At 51.0% G+C, this 24680-nt stretch overlaps 1 long non-coding RNA gene across 5 annotated transcripts in view; it reads right to left on the minus strand.

The window, feature by feature from the left end:
• Nucleotides 1–24610, minus strand: part of LOC141369895 (uncharacterized) — a 27546-nt gene extending 2936 nt beyond the window's left edge. For 2 of the 5 annotated variants that reach the window (XR_012376722.1, XR_003206197.2), the window contains exons 1-3: nucleotides 24036–24610; nucleotides 20819–20898; nucleotides 4905–5374 (exon numbers count right to left, since the gene is read on the minus strand). This is a non-coding gene — a long non-coding RNA (uncharacterized lncRNA). Of the gene's footprint in view, nucleotides 1–2371; nucleotides 5375–19015; nucleotides 19961–20818; nucleotides 20899–24035 lie in introns of those variants that run through there. The other 3 variants (XR_012376723.1, XR_012376721.1, XR_003206196.2) reach the window with 3 other exon arrangements.
• Between the last annotated feature and the right edge of the window lie 70 nt (nucleotides 24611–24680).

The raw sequence follows: 24680 nt of genomic DNA on the forward strand, positions 1-24680 counted from the left end.
ATCCTCCTCCTCCCCATCCTCCTCCTCTCCATCCTCCTCCTCCTCCCTCATCCTCCTCCTCCTTCCCATCCTCCTCCTCCTCCCCATCCTCTCCTCCCCCATCCTCCCCCTCCTTGCCCCCTCCTCCTCCTCCTTCCCCTGTCTTCCTCTCCCCATCCTCCTCCTCCCCTCCCCACCCTTTCTCTCGATGCTTGCCCTTGGAACCCAGCCATGTTGTAAGGAAGCCCAGATCACACGAGGGGCCACATGTGGGTGTTAACAAACAACAGCCCCAGTTGGGTCCTCCGGCCACAGCCCACATCAGCCACCAGTCATGCAAGGAATGATACCCTTCAGATGACTCCAGCCCCAGTCTTTGAGGCTTGCAGCTGAGGTCTCAGACATTGAGGAGCAGAGACATGCTGTTCCCCTTATGTCCTGTCAGAATTCCTGATTCGCAGACACAGGAGAGATAATAAATGATCATCCTCTTAAGCCACTGAATTTGGGTAATTTGTTAAGCAGGATTAGATAATTAATACAACAGGGAAAGTAGGAAACCAAGAGGATGGGGTATTAGTGAGCAGGTGACCCCTGTGGGCACCTGGGGCTCATTCCTACTGGGAACCTCTGGGTGTCGGTTGTACATCTGAGTTGCCCCCCCTCCCTGGTTGAGGGAGTTGGGGCATATCCACCAGCTCCCATCCCTCTCTGATTGAGGGCCGCTCCTGAGGCCAGTAACAGCCTTGCCCACCCCTAAGAGAAGCACCCCAGGTGGGGATGTGGCTGCTTGGGGTGGCATGCTGTAAGCCTGTATGAAAACTGTCCACTAAAGCTTCAGGTGACCCCAGGTGGCCCCAGGGCAGTCGGCAGGGCATTGCCCACAATGCTATGGGCGCTTTCTAACAGTTTTAACATAGACTGTATCACACTGCCCACATTGTTCTGAAACTTGCTTGTATCACGGTAGTTGGTTCTTGTGGCGGCCGCCACAAACTGGGGGGCTTAAAACAATAGGAATGTGTCCTCTCCCAGTTCTGGAGACCAGAAGTCTGAAATCAAGGTGTCAGTAGGGCCACACTCCCTGGGAAGCCTCTAGGGGAGGATCCTTCCTGGCCTTTTCCAGCTTCTGGGGGTTCCTGGTGTTCCTTGACCTTCTCCCCTGTGTCTCTCCAACCCCCTTTCCTTTCTCATGTAAGGACCCCAGTCCCTGAATTTGAAACCCACTCTAAAATCCAGAATGATCTCATCTTGAGATCCTCACCTCACTGCATGTGCAAAGACTCTATTTCCAAATAAGGCCCCATTCACATGTACTGGGGGTTAGGACCTGGGCATGCTTTTTTGGGGGGGAAGGGCACGATTCAATGCACTCCCATCACAATAGATTTGGGTGCTTTTTTTTGCACCACCTTTTTTTTTTTTGGTCTCATTTCCCATAGTAGGGGCCATAATTCACTTAATAATTCATCATTCCCCATGGCTATTATCTAAGATTGTTACCAGCTTTTTGTTCTTGTCAAAGTCCTTGTCTGTACCATCTTGTGCAGGAGAATAAATATTTCTCCAAAAGGTGTTTTCACCAGTGGAAGAGCAGGCTGGTTCTGAATTCTAAGTTAAGGAGGGTAGGATAAGATAGTTCCCACGTGGCCTTCAGGATTGATGCTTCAGGGCGCCTGGGTGGCTCAGTTGGTTAAGCATCTGCCTTCGGCTCAGGTCATGATCCCGGGGTCCCAGGATCGAGCCCCGCATCAGGCTCCCTGCTCAGCGGGGAGCCTGCTTCTCCCTCTCCCTCTTCCTGCCGCTCCCCCTGCTTGTGCTCTCTCTCTCTCTCAAATAAATAAATAAAATCTTTAAAAAAATATTGACGCTTCATTGGCGTGTCTGGGTGGCTCAGTCAGTTAAATGTCCGACTCTTGATTTTGGCTTAGGTCATGATCTCGGGGTTGTGGGATTGACCCCCATGTTGGGCTCCACCCCCAGTGTGGAGGTTCTCTTTCTCTCCCTTTGCCTCTCCCCCCTCAAAAGACTGACGTTTTACTGTCCTCCACCCTGCTTGGGGTGCTGGGGCGGACGGGGCTCCCTGGTCCTCTGGCTTCCTCAGCTTTAGCCAACAGGAAGCTCTGGTAGAAGATGGAGGGCAGGAGGGACGTGGGGGCGGCTCTGAGCCTGTCCTGCAGGGTGGTCACTCACGTGAGCAGGACCACAGCTCCTAGGGGAGGTAATAGCTCCCCAGCCTCACAGGGCCCCAGGGTCTCCTATGCTATAGCTTCTCTCATTCCCAGACCTCAAGTCACCTACTTAACAGAGTGCTTCCGGTGGGGACCCTCACCACGAAGGGTTTTCCCCTTTGAGCTTTTCCTCTTCCCTAAAGGGTTATATTTAGAAAGAATTTAAAAATATTTAGCTTTATTATTATTGTTACTAGCACAGGCAGGAAACACACAGAGTATACCAAAAGACAATAGTGTTCTCCCACATTTCCAGCCTTGAGGATATCACTGCTGATCTTTAGGTGTTTATTCTTCTAGTCTTTCTTGGGGCAGGACTTTGCCGTCACACAGAGCCAGGCCTGAGTCCCAGCCTGACCGCTACATGCTATGTGATCTTGGTCAAGTTTCTTAACCTCACTGAGCTTCTGTTTCCCCATCGACAAATGCAATAATCATAGTCCCCACTTCATCAGCTTGCTGGGAGGCGCAAATGCCCAGGATTGATAAATATCAGCTCTTATTACATACATCAGTGTTACAGGTAGTTCTTCAAACCTCCATTCAGGCTTTCTATAGATAACAGGATCTCAGCCCTCCGTTTTGTGGCCAAAACAAGTTCTGCTCTCATTTCAACAGTCCCAAGGCAAGGTTGCTCCTAGGCTGCCATGCCTTTTTTTTTTTTTTTTTGAGGTCTTATGTCTGTTTTTATAGTTTTTCTGTTAGCCCCCTAAAAAATTCAAGTTAATGTTTATCTAGTACTTGCTAGGTACCAGGCACCATGTTAGAAACTTGACAATAATTTTCCCTAATGCTCACAATAACCCATTTTACAGAAGGAAGAATGAAGGCATGGCTAGTAAGTGGTGTAGGCAAGATTTCTTCCCATTCCTTGTCTCCAGCACTGTAGCTTTGTCCACCCTGAGTAGCTCCCTGCGCCCATTTAACCTGGCCAATGTTGTTACTGTGTCTAACCTAGGAGTGAAGGGGCTGTCAGTAAAGGTCATGACCATTAGTCCAATTCAATTCCACAAAAATATATTGACCACCCACCTCATGCCAGATGTTAGGCTTCTCGAGACAAGATTAATGGGATCCCCCCTCTTTCTGGAGCGTATACACCTTCTGGGTCACATGCTTTCACTGATGCATGGACTTTGCGTCATGTACTTAGGTTCATAGAGTTTTCCCTCGCATCTGGTTGCTCCGTTGACTTGCAGGTGGTTAAATGTGTTGGAAAAACGACTAGGGGCCAATACATTGGGGTATTGGTCTTGCCCTTTCTAAGAGTTAAAGCCAGTTTGTGGCGGGGGGGGGGGGGGGTCAGGGGGAAGGCATAGGACTGTAGTCCAGAAGGTTAGGGGCCCAAGTTCTGAACCCCAAATGCCTGGGTTTGAATCCCAGATTTATGGTTACTTGTGGTGTGACCTTAGACAAGCCCCCTCATCTCCCTCTGCCTCCATTTCTCCATCTGTAGAGGAGAGCTCTTGTTAGCAACCTGCCTTCTAGAATTGTGGTGAAAAATCAGGGAGCTCTATAAAGCTTTAGACAGCTTCCGGCATATAGCAAGCACTCCAAGAGTGGCAGAGACTATGACAATGATCCCTCCAGGCTCCCCAGGGAGGTAGCTGGAGGAGGACCCTGGTTCTGAACGGTCAGGGCTGGTGTGGAGGAGTAAGAGGGAGCCAGGACCCCAGCCCCGGGCTTTGTAGGGGCTGCCAAATAGGGTGGAGGTGGAGGTGAGGGGTCTGGCCAACCCCAGCAAGCCTGTTAATTACCTCTCAGGGTCACCGGTCTTAAGGAGCCCCTCAGCGGGATCTCACCCGGCCCTCTGTATATTGATCTCATCTAATCTCTCCGCAGGCGGGCCGGTCTCTAAATCCTCCTTAACTCCCCTTTCCTGCCCTCGCTGGGAAGGGAGGCCCCAGGCAGGGCTTAGCTCGCCGGGAATGAGGGCTGGGAAGCTGGAGCGCTTTGGGGGACATCCCTGCCTATCATCGCGGAGGATGGACAGCGCGATGTGCACGCGGGGGACCTCCGGGGGGGGGGGATGGATGGCACTTCTACCCCTCTGCCCGCCAGCACTCCAGGACCCCGCCCACTGCTCCCCCCAGTCTGGGAATCCGCCGCTGTGGCTGCGGAACCCGGGAAAGGGCCGCTCCTGGGCAGCCGTGGCCCCCCACCTTCCCCAAGGCGGGGGGCTGGAGGATGTTTGGGGAGCTGGCGAAGGGCGCTGTTTTGCTGCTCCCCTCTCCTTGCTGAAGCCAAAGCTGCTGGAAGAGGTCGCCTGGCGCAGGCCTGGCTGGGCTCTGCTGGGGGGATTCGGGTCTGCGGAGCGCTCCCGGCTTTACCTAGAGTTGCCAGCCCTTTTCCCGCCCTTGCGCGATGTCCATTGTTCTGGGGGTCCCTGGGTGTCTGGGAGGCCCCGGTTCCCACCTTGAAGTTAGCTGTGGTTGGATGGTGGGGAAACCAGGGGTTCTGCAGAGCTGCCTGGCTCTTAGGGGCGGGGTCCAGGAGGGAAGGTTGAGGGAGGCTGGTGGGACTTGTGGGGAGCTAGTGAAGGAAAGGGGTGCAGACCCAGGCTCCGAGAGGAAGCGTGGTGGCGTATTTTAAAGCTCTGAAGACAGAGCAGCCTGGGTTTGAATCCTGCCTCCACCACTTTTTGCTGGGAGACCCCGAGCAAGGGACTTTGCCTCTGGGGGTCTGTTTGCTCACCGGTGTTACTTGTCACCTCCTCTGTCAAGAACTCCTCTGAGAGAGTGCTCCTTCCGGCCAAGAGGAAAGGTTATCAACCAGCAAATAGGTGAAGAACGGTGAGGGGTGGTGGCAGGCGGTAGGACCTCCTACCTTCTGGAGGTCCGGGCTGCATGCTGAAGCTGACATGAGCACTCGTCCACACTCGGGGTGGCATGCATGGCACGGGCATAAGGTAGGTTTCTGTGGGGGGTGGGGGGTGCCCTTTGGAGGGTCTGGGCAGGCTCCAGCTCGCATCTCCCTCCCTGGAATGCATGATGGAGCTCTGTGTCTTGTCTGAGTTCAGGGTCAGGCACGGGTGTGCCCTGACCTGTGCCTCAGTGGTTGGATGTCCCTGGCACACTCCTGAAGCACATCTTCCAGGCTTCCAGCCACTGGTCCATCTCGGTCCTGTTCAATCAGCATCAGAGACCTGGGTGAGGTCACTTTTCCTGGTAAGACACAAAATCAGGAACATGGAAAGAGTGCTCACTGTATGCCAGGCACTGTCCTAAGCATTTCACATTACCCTACTTAATTTTTACGACAGCCTGTAAGTTGGAAGCCCGTCAGTGCTGCTGGCCAAGAATTGTGCTTCCTGCCCACCTTGTGGAGGAGGTCACATGACTGGTTCTAACCCATGAGTTGTGAGTGGAACTGATGCATGTCATTCCCAACCAGAGCATTTAATTGCCTGTGCACGAGCTTCCAAAGCTCTTATTTCCTTCTGGCATGACCGCAAGCAATGTTCTAGAATGTTCCAGAGTGTGACTGCTCCACCAGTGACCATGATAAGCAGAGCCTCCCCACAATGACCCAAAACAAACATGAAGCATGAGTGAGAAATAAACCTTGTGATTTTCATTCACTGAGATGCTGGGTTTCTTTAGTTTCTGCAGCCTCGCTTAGCCTAACCATTACAAATTACACCTATTTTACAGATGAGAAAACTGAGACATGGACAGGTTAAGTCGCTTGCCCTCAGTCACCCAGCTAGTAGGTGACAGAGTCAGAATCTGGGCAGTCTGACTCCAGAGTCTATGCTTTTATATTTAAAACTGTCTCTCTGGACAGGACACAGTCATCCTGGGGGGCCTGGAATGTATGGAAAATTGTAGTGACAACTGTGGTGGATTCTGGGTGAGCTTGGCTTCTGCTAGCCCATTGCCTCCTATCGTTTGGGGCTTTTTGGTTTTTTTTCTCTCTTGAGCAGTCTCTCCAAAAAGGTTCCCTCCATTAGCTCCCCTGCAGCAAAACTGGGAGGCAGGGTGGGAGATGCGGGGCCCTTTCTCCTCTCCCTGCCTCACTTAGAAAGTTTAACTCTGGGGTGCGGGTGCGTGGGTGGCTCAGTCGGTTAAGCGTCTGCCTTCAGCTCAGGTCATGATCCCCGCGTCGGGTTTCTTGCTAAGCAGGAACCTGCTTCCCCTTCTGCCTCTTCCCCTGCTTGTGCTCTCTCTCTCTGTCAAATAAATAAATAAAATCTTAAAAAATAAAAGAAAAAGAAAGTTTAGCCCTGCAGCTCTGCCCTGTCCCCCCCTCCCCCGCCCCCCACCCTACGGACCAATTCCGCTCCACCCCATTCCCCAGCTCCTCCTACACCCTGTCCACAGGAGCCCCAGCCTTCCCTCCAAGGCTGCCCGGAGGAGAGGGAGGTCACAGATTGCAAAGGAGAAAAGCCCTGAGGCCAGAGAGCGGAGCCCTGAGCTGAGCTTTCAGAAATGTCTTCTTACCCCCTCACCTCAGGCTGCTTCCTTTTCTCTCCCGGGATCCCTGAGGTCCCGCTGCAGCCTCCGGAGAGCCAACACTACAGCAGCCCCTGCCCTTGGAGGCTCTCGGGGAAAACCAGCCAGGCAGGGCTCAGGACACCTCCGTGCAAACCTCAGTTCCTCCTGCCCTGATCGGTTAACTCGATACTTACTCTACATTAAATACCAATTGGGCCAATTTTCTACTGTAATTAAAACCTCTGCAGATGTGTTCCCTGCTCATCAGTGATGAGTTTATTAACCTCCAGCTCCAAAGGAATGTGGGGCAGGGAGGAGAGAAGGACAGAAAAGTGTTTGGCTCCGGGCAGGCGGCCGGCAGCCGTGTTTGCAAAAATGTCAGCATCTCTGTGTTGGCTGCTTCTGTGGCCGACACTCAGAAATAGCTGTCCCTGCCATGCTGACCTGCTGCAAACCTGGGCCATGCCGTATCATAACTGCATGTCTTTCAGGAGCCCCATTTCCCAGACTGCACGTCTGGAACCCGGAAACACGGCCTCTTCTAGTTCAGCAATCTGGGCTTGTTTGTTACATAGCATAACTGAGACTGTTGTAACTATTACATATTATAGCCCCACTTACGGATGGTGAAACTGAGGCCTGATTGGCTTACTAATCCAGGAGAGACCAAGATGGTTCTTGGTGAGAGAGTCCCAGATCCTGGAAATAGACTCTCAAGGTTGACAGAGGAACAGACCAGTGCCAGGCTAGTCCCCTGGTCTGCCAGAAGTGTGAGGTTCACAGCTGCCAGCCATCCCTATGGATGCTCATCCCTGGAAGCTCAATGCCTAGTGCACTTACGGCATCTCCAGCAATCAATTGTCTCTGTCCGTCAGAGACTACCCACAGACTGGAGCATGATCCAGCCCCAAGAAGCCACTGTTTTGGTTTTTTTTATTTTTTATTTATTTTTTTAAAAGATTTTATTTATTTGACAGAGAGCAAGAGAGCACAAGCAGGGGGAGCAGTAGAAGGAGAGGGAGAAGCAGGCTCCCCACTGAGCAGGGAGCCTGATACAGGGCTCGATCCCAGGACCCTGGGATCATGACCTGAGCTGAAGGCAGACACTTAACGACTGAGCCACCCAGGCACTCCTGTTTTGGTTTTTTTAATCAATAGAATATATATACATATATATATGTTTTTTGAGAGGGGGCAGAGGGGACGAGGGAGAAGGAGAGAGAGAGAATGTGCAGAGCCCAGCAAGGGGCTCAATCTCATGACCCTGAGATCATGGCCTGAGCCAAAATCAAGAGTTGGATGCTTAACCTACTGAGCCACCCTGGCGCCCCTAGATTATATATTTTAAAGCAGTTTTAAGTTTATAGGAAAATTGTACAGTCAGTGCAGACAGTTTCCATATACCTATCCAATTTCTCCTGTCATTAATGTCTTACATTAGTGTGGCAAATTTGTTACAGTTGGATGAACCAATATCAATTCAGTCCACCGTCTACCTTAGGGTTCACTTAGTGTTGCATGTTCTATGGGTTTTGACAACTGCAAGATTTCATGGATCCACCATTTCAGTATCATACAGAATAGTTTCGCCACCCTAAAAATCCCCTGTGGTCCACCTCGTCCTCCCACTGCCCTCCCCCACGCCCAACCCGCAACAGTGGTTCTTTTGACTGTCTCTATAGTTTTGCTTTTTCCATAATGTCATATAGTTGGAATCATACAGTGTGTAACTTTTTCAGATTGGCTTCTTTCACTCAGCAATATGCATTTAAGCTTCCTTCATGTCTTCTTGTAGCTTGATAGCTCATTTCTTTTGCTCACTGAATACTACTCCATTTTTTACTTTTTTTTTTTAAGATTTTATTTTTAAGTAATTTTAACACCCAACACGGGGCTCAAAGTCACAGCCCTGAGATCAAGAGTCTCATGCTCCATGGACTGAGCCAGCCAGGCGCCCCTTCAGTCTTTACTTTTAAGTACCCCCTTTATCACCCAGGCTCCACATTGTCATCTAATTTTTGTTGCTTTATAGGGAGGAACGCAATCCAAAGATCCTGGGAAGGAATAGCCTCATGGAACAAGGGGGCTGTCTTGCCCGTGTGGAGGGGGGGCCCACGCCATGGCCCATGATCACTCCAACTCCTCCTCGCCAGCACATCACCAGGTCCCAAACCCTTCAGGCCACCGTCTCCATGGTCCACCTTTTTGGGTGGACTCAATTGCCTGCTAGCAACTCTGCACATCCTTTGATTCTCTACCTCAGGGGTTAGAAGTCTGAGAACTACATGCCTAAGACTCCCTTGTCAATGGAGCTATTGGGTGGAGTCTAATACTGAGAGGCATTCATGCAGGATTTGTCAGGTGGAAGAAAATAGGGCCATCATTTGTCCTGTCAATGGCAGGTAAATGGCAGCTGTGAGACTTGCTGGGCACCTTCTGGGCATCGTCCTACAAATAGTCTATTTCGATGTTGAGAGTAGACCCTTGAGGTCACCAAGCATCAGCAGTGATTCCCTACGGTTCCTGTATATGTTGCCTTCCTGGATGTTGGCATGACTCCCCCAGTCCTCTCAGTGGGTTTGCTGGCTCTGATTCCCTGCGTTAAATCTGTCCCTATTGAAATATCTAGACTGACTTCTGTCTTCCTAGCCTGAGCCTAACCGATGCAGTGGGATTTTGGGAGAATATCAGACTACTGGAGGAAAGATCTCCAGTCTGGCCCTGCTCTCATCTCTCTGTTCCTGGCCTGTGTCTGGGATTGCTTGTCCTCTGCCTGTAGTGGCCACCAGACTAATGCACAGAAAAATCTTAGTGTTCCCCCAGGCCTACTTTTATAGGGTCATTAAATGTTGGGTTTGGGGGGCTCTCCATCTCTCTCCAGACCACCTTTTCATGCTCATGTGGTTAAGTCATGATCCTGCTCTCCAAATTTTTCTAGTTCTCCCCCATCTGGGGAATTACATTTCCTAGCATCCTTGTGGTTAAATGGGGCACATAATGAGTTCTGGCCAGTGAATTTTGAGCGAACTTAAAACATGCCACTTCTGGGCTGGATCACGTCATTGCCAACAGAGGTCCCTCCAGAGTAATCTTTCCCTCTGGCATGGCAATTGGCAACATTCAAGATGGTGGCTGCTTCATCAGCCTGGATCCTGGAGTGCAGATGGAGTAAGTCATACCCGCCCTACCACTTCTATTTTTTTTTTTTTGTGATTGCATTTTATTTTCATTCATTCATTTTAGTAAGCCTAGTAAGCTCCAAGCTCAATGTGGGCTCGAACTCATGACCCCAAGATCAAGAGTCACATCCTCCATTGACTGAGCCAGCCAGGCACCCCATCCCGCATCCCCCACCCCCTTCTGACCCATTATGGCCATGTAGTATGAGCAAGAAATGAAACTTTGGTGTTTGAAGCCCCAGAAATGTTGGTCTTATTTGTTACTGCAGCATAACCCAGCCTGTCTTGACAAATACACCACAAATGATGACTGTCATATTTATATTCCTGAAGAGCAGAGCCTCATCCAACTGCCTTGTCGACATTTCATTTCAATGTCTCAAAGGCATCTCAGACCTGTCATGCTCAAGTCTAGATGAATTCTCTTCTTCCACACCTTCACATCCAATCCACCACCAAGTCTCATGAACTCTACTTCCCCAAATGGGTCCTGTAGAATCTACCTTCACAGCCATCCCTTGAATCTGCCTACATCTCTCCATCAACCCTCCTAGTCCAAACCATCATCAACTCCACTTGGATGACTACAATAGTTCTATCGCTCTTAAAATGAAGACCAAAAATTGTAACATGTCCCACAAGATTTTGAGTGATTTGACCCCTGCCCATTGCATCAACTTCCTACTGCTCTCCTTTACCCCTCCCTGTCCTCTCTTCCAGCCACCCTGGTCTTCCCACTGTTTCGCACATGCTCCAAACCCTCTTCCTGCCTCAGGTCCCTTGCACATGCTGTTCTCATCATCTGCAAAATTTCTCCCTCTCCTCCAAATTCCTCTTGTTAACACCTACTCATCCTTTGGATTTCAGCATGTCCCTCTAGGACACCTCCCCCCGGGTGCCACTCATGTCAAGTTTCGGCTGGTTTAGGCTCTTTAAGAATTGGTTCTTTTCTCTGGAGCCCATATCTCAGTATGTAATTGCACTTCATTAGAGTGCTGATTTGATCCACATCTGTCCCCTAACTAGGTTTTATTTGTCAGGAGCCCAAAGACCAGGTTAGGCTTTGCTGACCATTTCATCCCCAGTATCTAGCAACACCTGGCACATGATAGGTGCTCACTGAACATTTCCTCATCCATTCAACAAATCAGCAGTGTCTCCCCACTCTATGCCAAGCACTTTCCTAAGCCCTTGGTGCATATTCAGTCGTCCATTCCTTCCAATTGCCCAGTGTTGTAGGTACGGATGTATGTCCTAGGGCTGCTATAACAGATCCATTACCACAAATCGAGTGGCTTAAAACAATATCAATGTTCTTTCACAGTTCTGGAGGCAAGAAGTCTAAAGTCACTATCGCTGGGCCAAAAACAAGGTGTCCCTCCAAAGCCACCTTCCTTTGCCTCCTCCAGCTTCTGGGGGCTCCAGGCATTCCTTGGCTTTTGGCCATATCACTCCAGTGTCTGCCTGCATCTGGATGTGGATTTATCTCTGAGTCTATCTCCCTTTCTCCTCCTTATAAGGACACTCATCCTTGCTGGGCAATTAAAATCAGACTCTGTGGGTGGGTGAAGGGGCTCCAAAGAGGTACAGCCCCTGCAGGAGCCCCTGGCTGGGGTCTGGCATCCAAACCCCTGGGGACCCCCAGCCTTTCTCAGGGCTGCCCTTAATTTCTCACACTCATCCTTTCCTCCTGTTCACCCCCCCTTCCCACTCCCTCCCTCTTCAGCCCCTGTCCTTCCTTCTGTTCTCCCTCCCAGGCTCCTCCCGCCCTGCTCCTCCCTGCTCTCTGCCACTTGCTTGCCCCAGACATAGGGATGTGAGAAAGTTCCGGCAGAAATTGCAATCTCCTCTCCTCTCATGTGGCTCCTAGATAAGACAGTAAAAATCCGATTTTCAGCAATTTGCTTCATTTGTGAGCTCTCCCTTGTCTCCCTTTCTCCCCCTGACACCAGCTTAGCAAAATTGCCTGGGCGGAGTGGATATTTTTAACCACTTAGTAGTCAGGGGAGGATCATAAAAAGTTTTGCAAGAAACCGGTCCTGGCCCCTTGCAGCCGGCTGGTGGTGGTGTGCTTTGGGGGTTAGGGGAGGAGCATTTCAGGAAGCAAGATGGGCAGGTTGAAGGGAACTAACTAGGCAGGAAGGGGCGTGGGGAGGGAACAGAGTTACCAGAAGCAGATGGGGAGCAAGCTGTGGGAGAGGGTCTGCCAGACAGGAGCTGTGGTTGCAGAGGAAACCAGTCTGGGATCTAGGTTCTTGCCTGACAACAAAAGACATAGCAAAGGAGCTTCCCCAGCAGTCTGGGAAGGGGTATCTCCTTCCCCAAACCCCAAGTGGCCTTGGTGGGGAAACAGCAAACATTTATTGAGCCGCTTCTATGTGCCCGGCACATGCTCATGGCTTTATGTGGATTCCCTTACTGAATCCCCATAGCGGTTGATGAAGGAAGCATTTTTCCTTTGTGGGTATTAGTTAAGGCAAATAAATGTTAGGCTGCTGTAGTGACAAAGTCCCCAAATACAGGTCCCCCTCACTGTCCAAATGTTCACTATGCAGTCTCCCCCACTATCTGAGTTTGACATCCAGACTCTTGCCATCTGAACTCGGGAACTGAAAGGATGCTGATAGGAGGGAAGTATTATGGCTTAAAGGACACAGGTCATTTCTGACTCACATGGCAGCTGTAGCTGCAAGGCTTGTGTTCTGTAATAGACCCAGTCTATTGTATCTGTTGTAACAGCCCAGATGGACTAAGCCACCTAGAGCTATAGGCTGTCTTCATGGATCTCACAGGTGCCAGGTGGCTTAGTCCATCTGGGCTGTTATAACAGATTACAATAGACTGGGTCGCTTATAAACAAAAGATATCTATTTCTTGGTTCTGGAATCTGGAAGTCCAAGATCAAGGAGCTGGCAGGTTTGGTTCTTGGTGAGGACCGGCTTCCTGGTTCATGGTCGGCTGTCTTCTAAATGTGTTCTCACATGGTGGAAGGGGCAAGCGAGCTTTCTGGGGGTCTCTAAGAGCAGTGATCCCATTTGTGAAGATTCCATCCTCATGATTTCATCACCCCCAGAGGCCCCACCTCCATTAACCATCCTGTTGGGGATCCAGTTTCACCATCTGAATTTGGAGGAAGACCCACATTTGGTCTATAGCAGAGGGCTACCTAACTGTTTTGTCCCTGCATGACAAGGGCCACCAGCTTCCCAGCCTCTCATGTGTGAATTCTCACCAGCTGCCCACCCACTAAAATAATGCCAGGTATTTTAAATTCTATTACCAAATTGATAGTTACAATATCATTTTGGCCACTGGAACAGAAATCCGACATTACGGTGCCTCAAAGAAGAGATACATTTTTTAAGATTATTGACTTATTTAAGTCATCTCTACACCCAACATGGGGCTCGAACTCATGACCCCGAGATCAAGAGTTGCATGCTTTTCAGACTGAGCCAGCCAGGTGCCCCAAGGGATAACTTTATTTAGTACTTACTTAATAGTCTGAGTGTAAATGGTCCAAGACTGGGGTGGTTGGCTATATTGTGGTGAGGATGTAGGCTCTTTCTGTCTCTGTTCTGCCACCTCCAAGGTGGACCAAGATGCCTCCCCAGCATGGCCACTTTCCAGCCGGTGGGAGGAGAAAGGTCAGGGGTGGCTCCACTCCTCCCCTTCAAGGGCATTGCCCAGAAGGAGCACAGGTCACTGCTGTTCACCTATCATTGGCCAAAACAAAGTCACATGGCATAGCTTCAGGGAAGGCTAGGAAATGAAGTCTTTTTCCTGGGTGGCCATGTGCCCAGCTTAAAAATGGAGGTGCTTTATCAATACAAAAGATAAGGAAAATTGAGGGGAGAACAGGGAGTGACCACCTAATGGTCATAGGATTTCCATTGAGAGTGATGGAAAAGTTCTGGAACTAGAGAGTGGTGGATGGTTGCACAACATTGTGAATATACTTAATGCCACCGAGTTGTGTACTTTGAAATGGTTATAACGGTAAACTTTAGGGTGTGTGTACTTTATCACAATAAAAAATAATTTATTTACAAAAAAAAAGATAAGAAAAGGGATATTGGGAGACAGTCTATACCCCAAGCAGAAACCTGAGTGAAGAGAGAGAGCAAGCCATGCAAATGTCAGAGGGCAGATTTTTCTTGGAGGGAGGAAAGGCATGTGCAAAGGCCCTGTGGCTAGAACTTGCTTGGTGTGTCTGAGAAACATTGAGGAGGCTGGAGTGAGGTGAGAGAGGGTGACAGTGGTAAGAGATGAGGGCAGGGAGGTGACAGTGGCTTATAGGCTGTGGGGAGGAGCACAGATTTTTTTTTCTGAGAAGTTAGTGGAGGGTTCGGACCGTGAGAGTGACCAGGTCCAATTTAGGTTTTAAAGCAGTCACTCAAGCTGCTAAACCTTAGGGCGCTCTCATCACCCTATTTCACCCTAATTTCAGCACCCTAAGGGGGCTGAAATTCAGGTATCCCCCAAGCCCAGGCTTCCTGGGGATAGCCCAGGCCTCCCATGGCTGCCACCTGCCCTCCCTTATCCAATCTCCCTTCCCCTTTGCAGGCTTTTCCCTCCTCTGTTGGCTGTAAGGAGCAGTGGCGAAGAGCTTGGGTTGTGGATTCAGGGTTGGAATCTCAGCTCCAGCACCGAATAGCTCTGTGATCCTATGGACTGAATGTATCCTCCCAACATTCATATTTTGAAGCCACAACTCCCGATGTGACTGGATTTGGAGATTGGGCCTTTATGGAGATATTTATGGTTAAATGAAGTCATAAGGGAGGGACCTCGATCCAACAGGATTAGTGTCCTTTAAAGCAGAGACGGGAGCGTGTGTGCATGTGTGCGTGCTCACCCGCACTCTCTCTCCACCATGAGAGGTCCAGGGAGAAAACAGCCATCTTCAAACCAGAAAGATCATTCTCACCAGAACCCAAAACAGCTGGCAACTTGATCTTGGACTTCCAGTCTCCAGAAACCGCAAGAAATTATTTTCTGTTGTTTAAGCCACCCCGTCTCTGGCACTTTATTACAGCAGTCCAAGCAGCCCAATGTCCCTTGTTTGAGTGACTTAACCTCTCCACGTCTCGGTTTCCCTACCAGAAAAATGGACACTCATTAATACACCATAGCATATCTTGAGGCTCCTTAAACAAATAAAGAGCTTGAACAGTGCCTAGCTCTGAGCAAATGTCAGAGTATCGGTCAGGACAGGCTCGATGAAGCAAACATGGTGGGTGCCCTGCACATGTCCCCATGACATTTACCGTGACAGTACCATGGCACCTGCATCTCTCTGCTTGAGGGTTTTTTCTCAGGAGAAAGCATCTGGAAGTTAATGCCCCCCGGAGCAGCTTTGGCAAATGGAAGATAAGAGTTGAAGGATAAACACCCCAGATCCCTCATGCCTTGGGTGGAACAACTCTGAGGTGTGTTCTTGCAGGGTGTAAAAGTCCCAAGACCACCCTCACTTCTACTTCCAACAGCAAGTTTGGGGTTCCCAAGACACCTCAGGTTCAACAATTCCCTAGGACTCACTGATAGCTCTCATACTCCACGTTATGGTTTATTACAGGGAAAGGATAGAGATTAAAATCAACCAAGGGAAGAGGTGCAGGGGTCAGGATCCAGGAGACAACAGGCATGAGCTTCCAGGTGTCCCCTCCCAGTGGAGTTGTGTGAACAGCACTCACTAACTTCTTCCAGTAACAATGCATGACAACACTCATGGTGTACTGCCAAACTGGGATGCTCACCCCAGCCTTGGTGTGCAGAGTTTTTATTGGGTCTATGTCATATAGACATGGTTGACCATCCGTATAGCTGACCTCAGTCTCCAGCCCATCCAGAGGTTGAGCTGACAGTGGGTGGCCCGAGGCCCCCACCATAAATCACACTGTTAGACTGTTTGGCCCAAGGTCCCAGGTAAACAAAGATACTCTTACCAAGCAAGACATTCCAGGGTTTAGAGGTCACCTCCAGGAGCAAAGGGCAAAAACCAGACCTCTCTTTGGGTGAGGTTAATCATTTATTGCGCACCTCTACAATGTCCCCCAGAATTCTCCTGTGGGTTAGAGCCCCAGTTGCCCACAGCACTAATCTCAACAATGTGCCCGTTCTTTTCTTCCTCATTTCCTCACTCTCCTTCCTGGGATTACTTCCCAAATAAATGATTCGCCTTTGAATCCTTGCTTCTAGGTGAACCCACTGTTGCAGGCTGAATAATGGCCCCCCCCAAAGATACTAGTTCCTGAGCTCTGGAACCTGTGAACGTGACTTTCTATGGCAAAAGAGATTTTGTGAAAGGGATTAGGTTAAGGCTCTTGAAATGGGAGATTATCCTGGATTATCTGGGAGGGCTCTGAATGCAATCATAAGTGTCCTTGAAAGGGGGAAGCAGAGGGAGGTTAGAAGACGCTACACTCCTGGCTTTGAAGACGGAGGAAGGGGCCACGAGCTAAGGAACACAGCACTGCAGCTCTAGCATCTGGAAAAGTAAAATGACTCTCCCCTAAAGCCTCCCAAAGGAGCAGGGTCCTGCTGACACCCTAGTTTCAGTCTAGTGAAACTGATTTCAGACTTCTGAGCTCCAGAACTGTAAGGAAATAAATGTTGTGTTCAGCCATCAGATTTGCGGTAATTTGTTACAGCCGCCATAGAATACTATTACACCAGCTGAGACTCTGGCTTATGCTGTAGTAGCCCCAACATCTCAGTGACTTAAAAGTTTATTTCTTGCTCATGCTACATGACCATTTGGGACCACATGAGGCCTCTGTTTGGGTCATTGTCATGGCAGGATATAGGTTGATGAGGCGGCAGCTCTCTGGAATGTTCTTAGTCACTGCAGCAGAGAGCAGAGGGTCCTGCATCAGCAATTAAATGCTCCACCTTGGCAGTGATGTCATCACTTCTGCTTGCAGGTGACTGGCCAGAACTCAACACATGGCTCCAACCAACCACAGGGGAACCAGGAAGTGCCACCCATCATGTGCCTGGAAGGTAGAGAGCTGGGAATAGTCAGGGAGCAACATCAGTGGACCCCAGAATTGGATATTACTGGAGTAACAGGATGCTAAGATGGACATTTTCATTCAGGCCCAAAATAAGTAGACACGATGACCAGCGAGAGGCATCAGACCACAGCAAAGATTTCTGAAGTTGATGGCTCACAATGGGTTTCATGACTCTCACCTTGACCAGGGTCTAAAGGGCTTGGGGAAGGCAGGTTTGGAGAGGATTTTATGAGGAAGATTTCTTTGGAGGAGGCTGTGCTGTGAACTTCATGCTCTCCCCATCAAGAGAAAAGGGACAGAGCAGAGTGCCCTCCTCACCTCAAGCCCAGGAAAGAAAAAACATCAGCAGGATGTCCTGGAAAATCTGTGAGTCCCTTGGACTTTGGGGACCTCATGGCCTCTGGAGGGCAGAAGAAAGGGGCTGGTGACTACTCTGTAATCAAACACAGGGTACATCCAGGAGGGCTTCCTGGAGGAGGTGCTGGGCCTCCGACTGCAAGCATATGACTGGTTTCAATGGGGGAGAGAGTCAGGCTGAGCAGGGAGCAGGTCCTAAGGGAGAGGCAGGGGCTGGGTAAGAGGTTTCCTTAAAAGCATTTACAAAAGGAAAGCGGGGCCCTAAACACCTGCTAGGCCCAGGAAAGGCAGACCACCCCCCCCCCCCCCCCCCCCCCCCCCCCCCCCCCCCAGCCAGTTCCACCAGGACCAACTGCCCCCTGGTGTCCTGGGGCTGCCACAACAAAGGACCACAAACTTGAAGGAACACAGTAGGAATTTATTCTCCCTCAGTGCTGGGGGCCAGAATGTGAAATGCAGGTGTGGGCCAGGCCAGGACCCTAAGAGTTCTAGGGCAGAACCTTCCCTGGCTTCCTCCTGTTCCAGTGGCCCCAGGTGCGCCCTGGCTTGTGGCTGCACTGCTGTAATTTCTGTGTTTGCCCCTTTCTTCCCCAGGGCTGTCTCTCCCTTATAGAGACACTCATCACTGGATTTAGACTCCCCCACCTGATTGAGGATGATCTCATCCCAGGATTCTTAACTTAATCCCATCTGCAAGGACATTTTTTCCAAATAGAAGTTCCAGGGGTGAGGACGTGGGACCTATCCTTTTGGGGACCACCACTTGACCCCCCCCCACACCCCCTTCCCTCCCTGAGCTCAGATCCTGAGCATTGACTGGTCCTCAACCTTGGGCTTCTCTGTGTCCTTCCTTATAGAATCCAGTTTTAGCAAGAATCCTGCTAAGTCAGTGAAGCTAGAACCTTCCCTTCCTCCTGATGTTTGCTCCTAGTAATTTTCCATCCACTGCCCCTGACCCTGCTCCTTGGCTGTAAATCAGAACGAGCCCGGTTCTACACTGACCTCTCTTTTCCCCTACTGCAATAGTTTTTAAAAAACAAAATTTATCTTCATCGCTTTAACATTTGTCCAGCTCTGGTTTTCTTTAACTGTGACAAGAAAGGTGAGCAAGGAGGGAGGGAAGGATGGGCCCCTGCACCACTCCAGGCCCCCAGAACCAGGCCCTGGGGAAGGGGGAGAATATTTAAGTCTAAACCACAATCCAAGCTCAGATCTGGACATTCTTGTCTTGAATCTTGCCTAAGCTGCCTTGTGACTTAAGGCAACCACACGAGCATCTGTGATCTGAGATGCGTGGAACAGTCAGGAAGCTAAGAGTTTATCCAGTTAACACCCCTGCCACCCCCCCCCCCCCCCCCCCCCCCCCCCCCCCGCCCCGTGAAAGCACGTTAGGGAGCAGCAGGAAGCCAAACTAGAACTGCATTTGATCCCACCCCATGAGTAAGACGGGCTCCCTGCTGGTTCATTTTCCTCAGTGTCCTCTTGACTCCAGGATTCTTCTAGGTCTTTCGCTCTCTCCCCTCACACTGACCTCTCTCCTGCCTTCCCTTGGGCCCTGGGTCCTCCTTCGCACTGGGGCCCTGCCTGCCCTCCATTCCATTCCACAGACATTTATCGAGCAACTGCTGGGTGCCAGGAGCAGGGGTTGGGGAGGTGCCGTGGAGTCAGGAGAGAACAGCAGAGACAAGGGACCTCCCTGGTGGAGCTGACATTTGGGTGGGAGAGCCAGACTAGAGATAAGATAAGCAAGTAAATATCTTTGGTATATCCCAGGGCAGTGAGTGCAATGGGGAAAAAGAATGGGGTAATGGTGGTTTGTGGTGGTTGTAAATGGGGGAGAGGGAGGCTGTCAGAGAAGGGCTTCCTGGGGAAGAGACACAGGAAGGGAGACTTGGAGGAGGTGAGGGAGGAGGCTTGCAGATATCTGGGAGGAGATAATCCAGGCCCAGGAAATAGCCTGTGCAAAGGCCCTGAGGCAAGAATGTGCCTAGTGAGGAGGCCCATGTGGCAGGAGGGAAGGAGGGGAAGAAAGTGGGGAGACAAGGGCAGGGGGGTGATGGAGGACTTGGGGTTTTGCTCTGAGTGAGGAGGTTGGTATACAGAATGACCCCCCAAAGATGTCTACCTCCTAATCCCCAGAACTCATGAATATGTTCCCTCACATGGCAAAAGGGACTTTGCAGATGTAATTAGGTTGTAAGGATCTTCAGACAGGGAGATTATCCTGATTATGGGGTGGGCCCCATCTAATAACACAAATCCTTAAATGCAGGAGAGGGAGGCAGAAAGGGGGTCAGAGAGATGCCATGTGAGGAGGACAATCCCCACCGGCTTTGAAGGTGTGCACAATGAGTGCAGGCCACCGTTTCAGCTGACATCCAGCAAGAAAATGGGCTACATTTTCTTGGGCTACAACCCCAAGGAGCTAAATTCTGCCAGCACCTGAATGAGGTGAGGGCTCCTTCCCTAGAGCCTGGCGGTCAGCTGACATCTTAGCCCAGGGAGACCTAAAGCAGACTCTGGTCTCCAGAACCTGAGATGATACACGTGTGCTGTGGGAATTCGTGAGGGCAGCAACAAGAAACCGGTCCAAGGTGGGAAGCCGGCTGAGTTCTGAGCAGAGGAGGGGCAACGCGGCTCCGCTGTTCACTAGCGCCCCCTGGGGGCCGGGGGGGAATAGACCTCCAGGCGAGGCCGGGCTGCCCCGAGGCCAGGGTGGAGGCGGCTGCAGGTGCAGGTCCAGGTGGGGCGATGCTGGGCTGCACCAGGCGGGGCCGTGGAGGTGGGAGAAGTGAAGTCCAAGGTTTGGATGTGAGTGGAGAGAGAGAGAATGGTATCAAGTCAAGGATGACACGAGGCTTCGGACCTGGACCTAGCTCCCCCAGTCCTCTCCGGGCCCCTGCTCCACCAGCACCCCTGGCTCCCTCCCCTCCCCCCCCAAACACACACTTCAGGGGTTGGCCACATGCTGCCCTCTCCTCTTAGGCCTGGGCTGTGCCCTGTGGCCTCTCGCTCCTGGCATTCAGCCTCTCCATTCTCAAGACAGGAAGTCAGCTGAGGCTGGGGAGGGGCTGAGGCTGCCAGCGCCCTGAACCTCCCCCCCCCCCCCCGCCCAAAACAGGCCTGGGAAGCTGCCTCCTCCCTCCCATCCGAGCCCAGCCAGACTAGCTCCCATTTCTCCCCTGGTCTGTGCATCTCTCTCTCTCTCTCTCTCTCTCTCTCTCTCCCTCTCTCTGGAATTTTCGTTGTCCTTATGGTAACTGAATTATCCCATCTCTGCCTCTTGCCGGGGGGCCACCCGCAGCGGTGTGGGTGAGGAGGGCCGGGTCCCAGCTCGAGCTATTAAGCCATCAGTCACCCGTCACTGCCAACTCCCCCGCACCTGGGACCCTCTGCCGGCTGGGCAGTCAGCTGACATCTTAGCCCAGGGAGACCTAAAGCAGACTCTGGTCTCCAGAACCTGAGATGATACACGTGTGCTGTGGGAATTCGTGAGGGCAGCAACAAGAAACCGGTCCAAGGTGGGAGCCGGCTGAGTTCTGAGCAGAGGAGGGGGACCCTCTGCCTCCAGACCCTGCAGGGTGGGGCCTCGGAAGAAACTCACAGGCTCTGCTCACCTGGATCCACAGAAAGCCGTCCTGGGTTCTCTTGCCAACCTGGGCAAACCACTTCATCGCTCTGTGCCTCAGTTTCCCCACTTGGAAAATAGAGACAATAACCTTTTTAAAAAAGAGTTTTTAAAAAACTAATCTCTACATCCAGCCTGGGACTGGAACTTACAACCCTGAGATCAGGAGTCCCACGCTTTACCAACTGACCCAGCCAGGCGCCAGAGGTAATAACATTTTTGTTGTCATTTTGGTTTACTGTGAGGATTACATGAGTGAATATGATGGTAGTACCTGGCACATAAGAAGTCCTTTCTAGGATTTGTTGCTGTGATTGCTGTCCCGCTCCTAGCATTCACTGGGGATCATCTACCGCTGATAGAAATCCAAGACTTGGGCGGCCTGAGTGGCTTAGTGGGTTAAATGCCTCCGTTTGACTCATGTCGTGATCCCAGGGTCCCGGGTTCAGGTCCTGAATCGAGCTCCTTGCTCTCCCTGCTTGTGCGCTCTCTCTGACAAGTAAATAAATAAAAAAAAATATTTTAAAGATTTTATTTATTTATTTAGAGAGAAAGAATGAGACAGAGAGAGAGCATGAGACGGGGAGGGTCAGAGGGAGAAGCTGACTCCCAGCTGAGCAGGAAGCCTGATGCGGGACTCGATCCCGGGACTCCAGGATCATGACCTGAGCTGAAGGCAGTCCTTAACCAACTGAGCCACCCAGGCGCCCAATAAATAAAATCTTAGAAAAACAAAAAAAGAAATCCAAGACTTTTGGCTGCGGGTTGGGGGTGGGTGTGTTTATGGGGAGCGTGGCTGTACCATCTTCCAGCCTGTACCTCATCCAAGTCAGAACTGGAAATTTTTTTAAAAAGCCTCCAGCAGAACCTTAACTACTGCTGAGCACCCCACATTTAGTGGTACTCATTTCAGATAACAAGGCTCAACGCTTTGCACCGGCTGTTCCCTCTGCCTGGAATGCTCTTCAGGGCCATGTGCCACATGCCTGCTCTTTGCCTGCTTCAGAGCTTGGTTCCTCAGCGAGGTCACCCAGTTAAACTTGCATGCGGCGCCCCGGTCGGCCCCAGGTGTCCGGTATTACTGCTTCCACAGCGCGCATGCGCGGCCTCCTAATGCACTGTTCGCCGTGTTTGCTGGGTCTGTCTGTCCATCCCACTGGAGCATCAGCCCCAGGGCAGGGGTGTATTCCTTCACCATGCCACACAGTAGCTGGCATGAAGTAAATGCTCAGTAAATACTTATTGAGTGAATGAATGCATTCCAAGGCTGCTCTGCTCTGGGCCTGTCAGCAATCCTGGGCTTTTGGGGGGTACAGGGGGTGTGCTCAGTCCTGTGCAGGGACCCAGCTGGTCTTCCATCATCTTTATGTGGATCTATTTTCCTTCCTCCCTCCCTTCTTTCCTTCCTTCCTTCTTTTTTGAGGTGAAATTCACCTAACATAAAACCAACCGTGTTAAAGTATACACTTCAATGACATTTAGTACCTTCACAATGTTGTGCGGCCATCACCTCTATCTGATTCCAGAACATTCCCATCACCCCAAAAGGAAACCTGTACCCATTAAGTCACTCTGCAATTTTCCCTGTCCCCCTGGCCTCTGGCGACCACCAATCTGTTTTCTGTCTCTATAAATTTACTTATTCTGGACATTTCACATAAAAGGCATCATGGTGATCTTTTGTGTCTGGCTTCTTTGAGCATAGCGTTTTCAAGTTTCAGGCACATTGTAGCGTATGTCAGTATCAGTAGTACTCCTTTTTAGGGCCAAATAATATTCCAATGTACGGATGGAGCACATTTGCTCAACCATTCATCTGTTGATGGACATTTGGGTTGTTTCCACCTTTTTTGTGGATCCTTAAAAGGCACCCTTTCCTCTGGGCCAATGAAGGGTGTGGTGAGGGGAACAGAGGACATCAACCCTTGCTCTGGCTTCTGTCTGGCACTCTTGTGCAATGAGCAACCGGCACAGCTCTTCATGGCAGCTCTGATGGTACCATGAGCATCCCCACCAGCTCAAAGATCAAGTAGCCAGGAGCTGTGCCTCCTCACCTAGGCTTTCAGACTGCCAATCCCTGACCTCTATGGCCTGCTTACCCCTGCGGAAGATCTGCCAGGGAATTGGGCCACTCTGGGTGGTGCTCCAAGCCCCGTCCTTCCTGTTGCCCCTGGCTGGGCCTTCCTGGCCTTCCTTGCCTCTCTAGACTCTGGGGACCCCCGTGCCCCACAGCCCCTCCCCCATCCCTCCTCTGCAGGGTCTCCACTCAGCCTGGAGTCCCACACCCGCCGACTTCTCCCAACCCTCTCTCTGTGTCTCCAGCACAGTGGCTATTTTTATTTTCCCTTCTTATTAAATTTCCAACTTCTGCAAACACCATGGCCCCTGCCTGGCCGCCCCCCCACCCTTTCCCTTGGAGCGGATTTGATTCACTTGCGTTTTATTAACAGATTAAAAAAAAAAAAAGGCACGCAGCTGCCACCACACTGTGCCTTCTCTGCTTTCTTGGAGGTTTAGAAAGCCAGAGGGAGGAAAAGCGGGCTGCAGGGTCCCTCTGGGGGTTTCAATCCACCCTCCTCCCTGTATCCCAGCATATGTAGACCTTTCCATCACAACCTAAAGGCTGAGGGGGAGGGGCTGGGCAGTGAGACTGGGCTCTTTCCTGAGTTGGAGGGATAAATTGAGGGGTGTCAGGCCTGTGTGATCCCACAGCCAGCACCTGGTCCCAAGGTGGAATTGGAAATTAAAAAAAAAAAAAAAAAATCAATCCATATGGAGGCCCCGCCCCCACAGACACTGGGTGGGGAGTTCCCAGGTAGGCCTTGGAAGTGGGGGCTTAGATTTGGAAGCCTCCACACCAGAGCTGGGGTTGCCTCCACCCATTCTCCCTTCCGGTAGCTGGTGGGGAGCGGGGGGCAGGGGGGGGCGACACAGAAGGTTCCAGGCTCCCTGACACCACCTACCCTGGCAGAGCTCTCTCAGCTTTTTCTCCCCAGGAGATTCTAATCCCAGTCTCCTCCCCCCACCCCCCACCTCTGAGAGCTGAGAGCCCAAATTGCTTCTTCATGCCCCCAGGGTGTTTCCCCCCCCAAAATTCTTTGTGGCAGTCACTATGGCAACCCAGAACCCAGCTGCACTTTATTTCCTCAGGATATAGGATGGGGGGTAGGGAAGTAGATGGGTGGGTTCAATTGGGACTTTCATACCCTCTTTCCACTTCTGATTCTCCTCCTCCACAGGGCCTGGTCCCACCTCGGTCCACAAGATATTAGGCTGCCGGTCTGGGTGTCCATCCTGGCTTCCTGGGCTGCAGCTCCCCACAGGGTCCCTGATCCATTTGAGAAAGGTTCTCCATCTGGCCAGAGTGCTAAGGTTAAACGATGCCCTGGATCCCAGTGGAATTCCTTTCCCCTTCTTTTTTCTTCTCTCTTCTTCTCCAATCCCATAATCAGGGTAGGCTGGGATGGTTGGGCATGTTGGACACTGCACAATGGGACACAGAGTGAGCTCAAGCCATGCTGTGAGTGCCCCTTTCTCCTTTGCTCAGGGGCACCTTATAGACTAACCTCTGCCCTGCTGTAGCTGACACTGACTCTCAGTTCACTATAAAGAGAGCCAACTATTTCAATAACAAATTTCAGTTCCAGTCACACCCCAAAGCAGAGGAGGAAGGAAAGCCACATCAGAAATTTGAGGTTTTGAACAGTACAAGCTACAGGTCCTATGAGATCTAAAGAGAGCAAACATGGACAGGAGGAATTCTAGAGGGGCCAGAGCTGGAGTCAAGGACCTTAGAATGCCTTGGGGGTAACCAGAGAGGGACAGGAAGTCATTATCAAAAGTCCCAAAGA

The sequence above is a fragment of the Callorhinus ursinus genome, unplaced genomic scaffold, assembly GCF_003265705.2.
Source record: "Callorhinus ursinus isolate GAN/ISIS: 27379988/994484 unplaced genomic scaffold, GSC_fseal_2.0 scaffold82, whole genome shotgun sequence".
Lineage (NCBI taxonomy): Eukaryota > Metazoa > Chordata > Mammalia > Carnivora > Otariidae > Callorhinus > Callorhinus ursinus.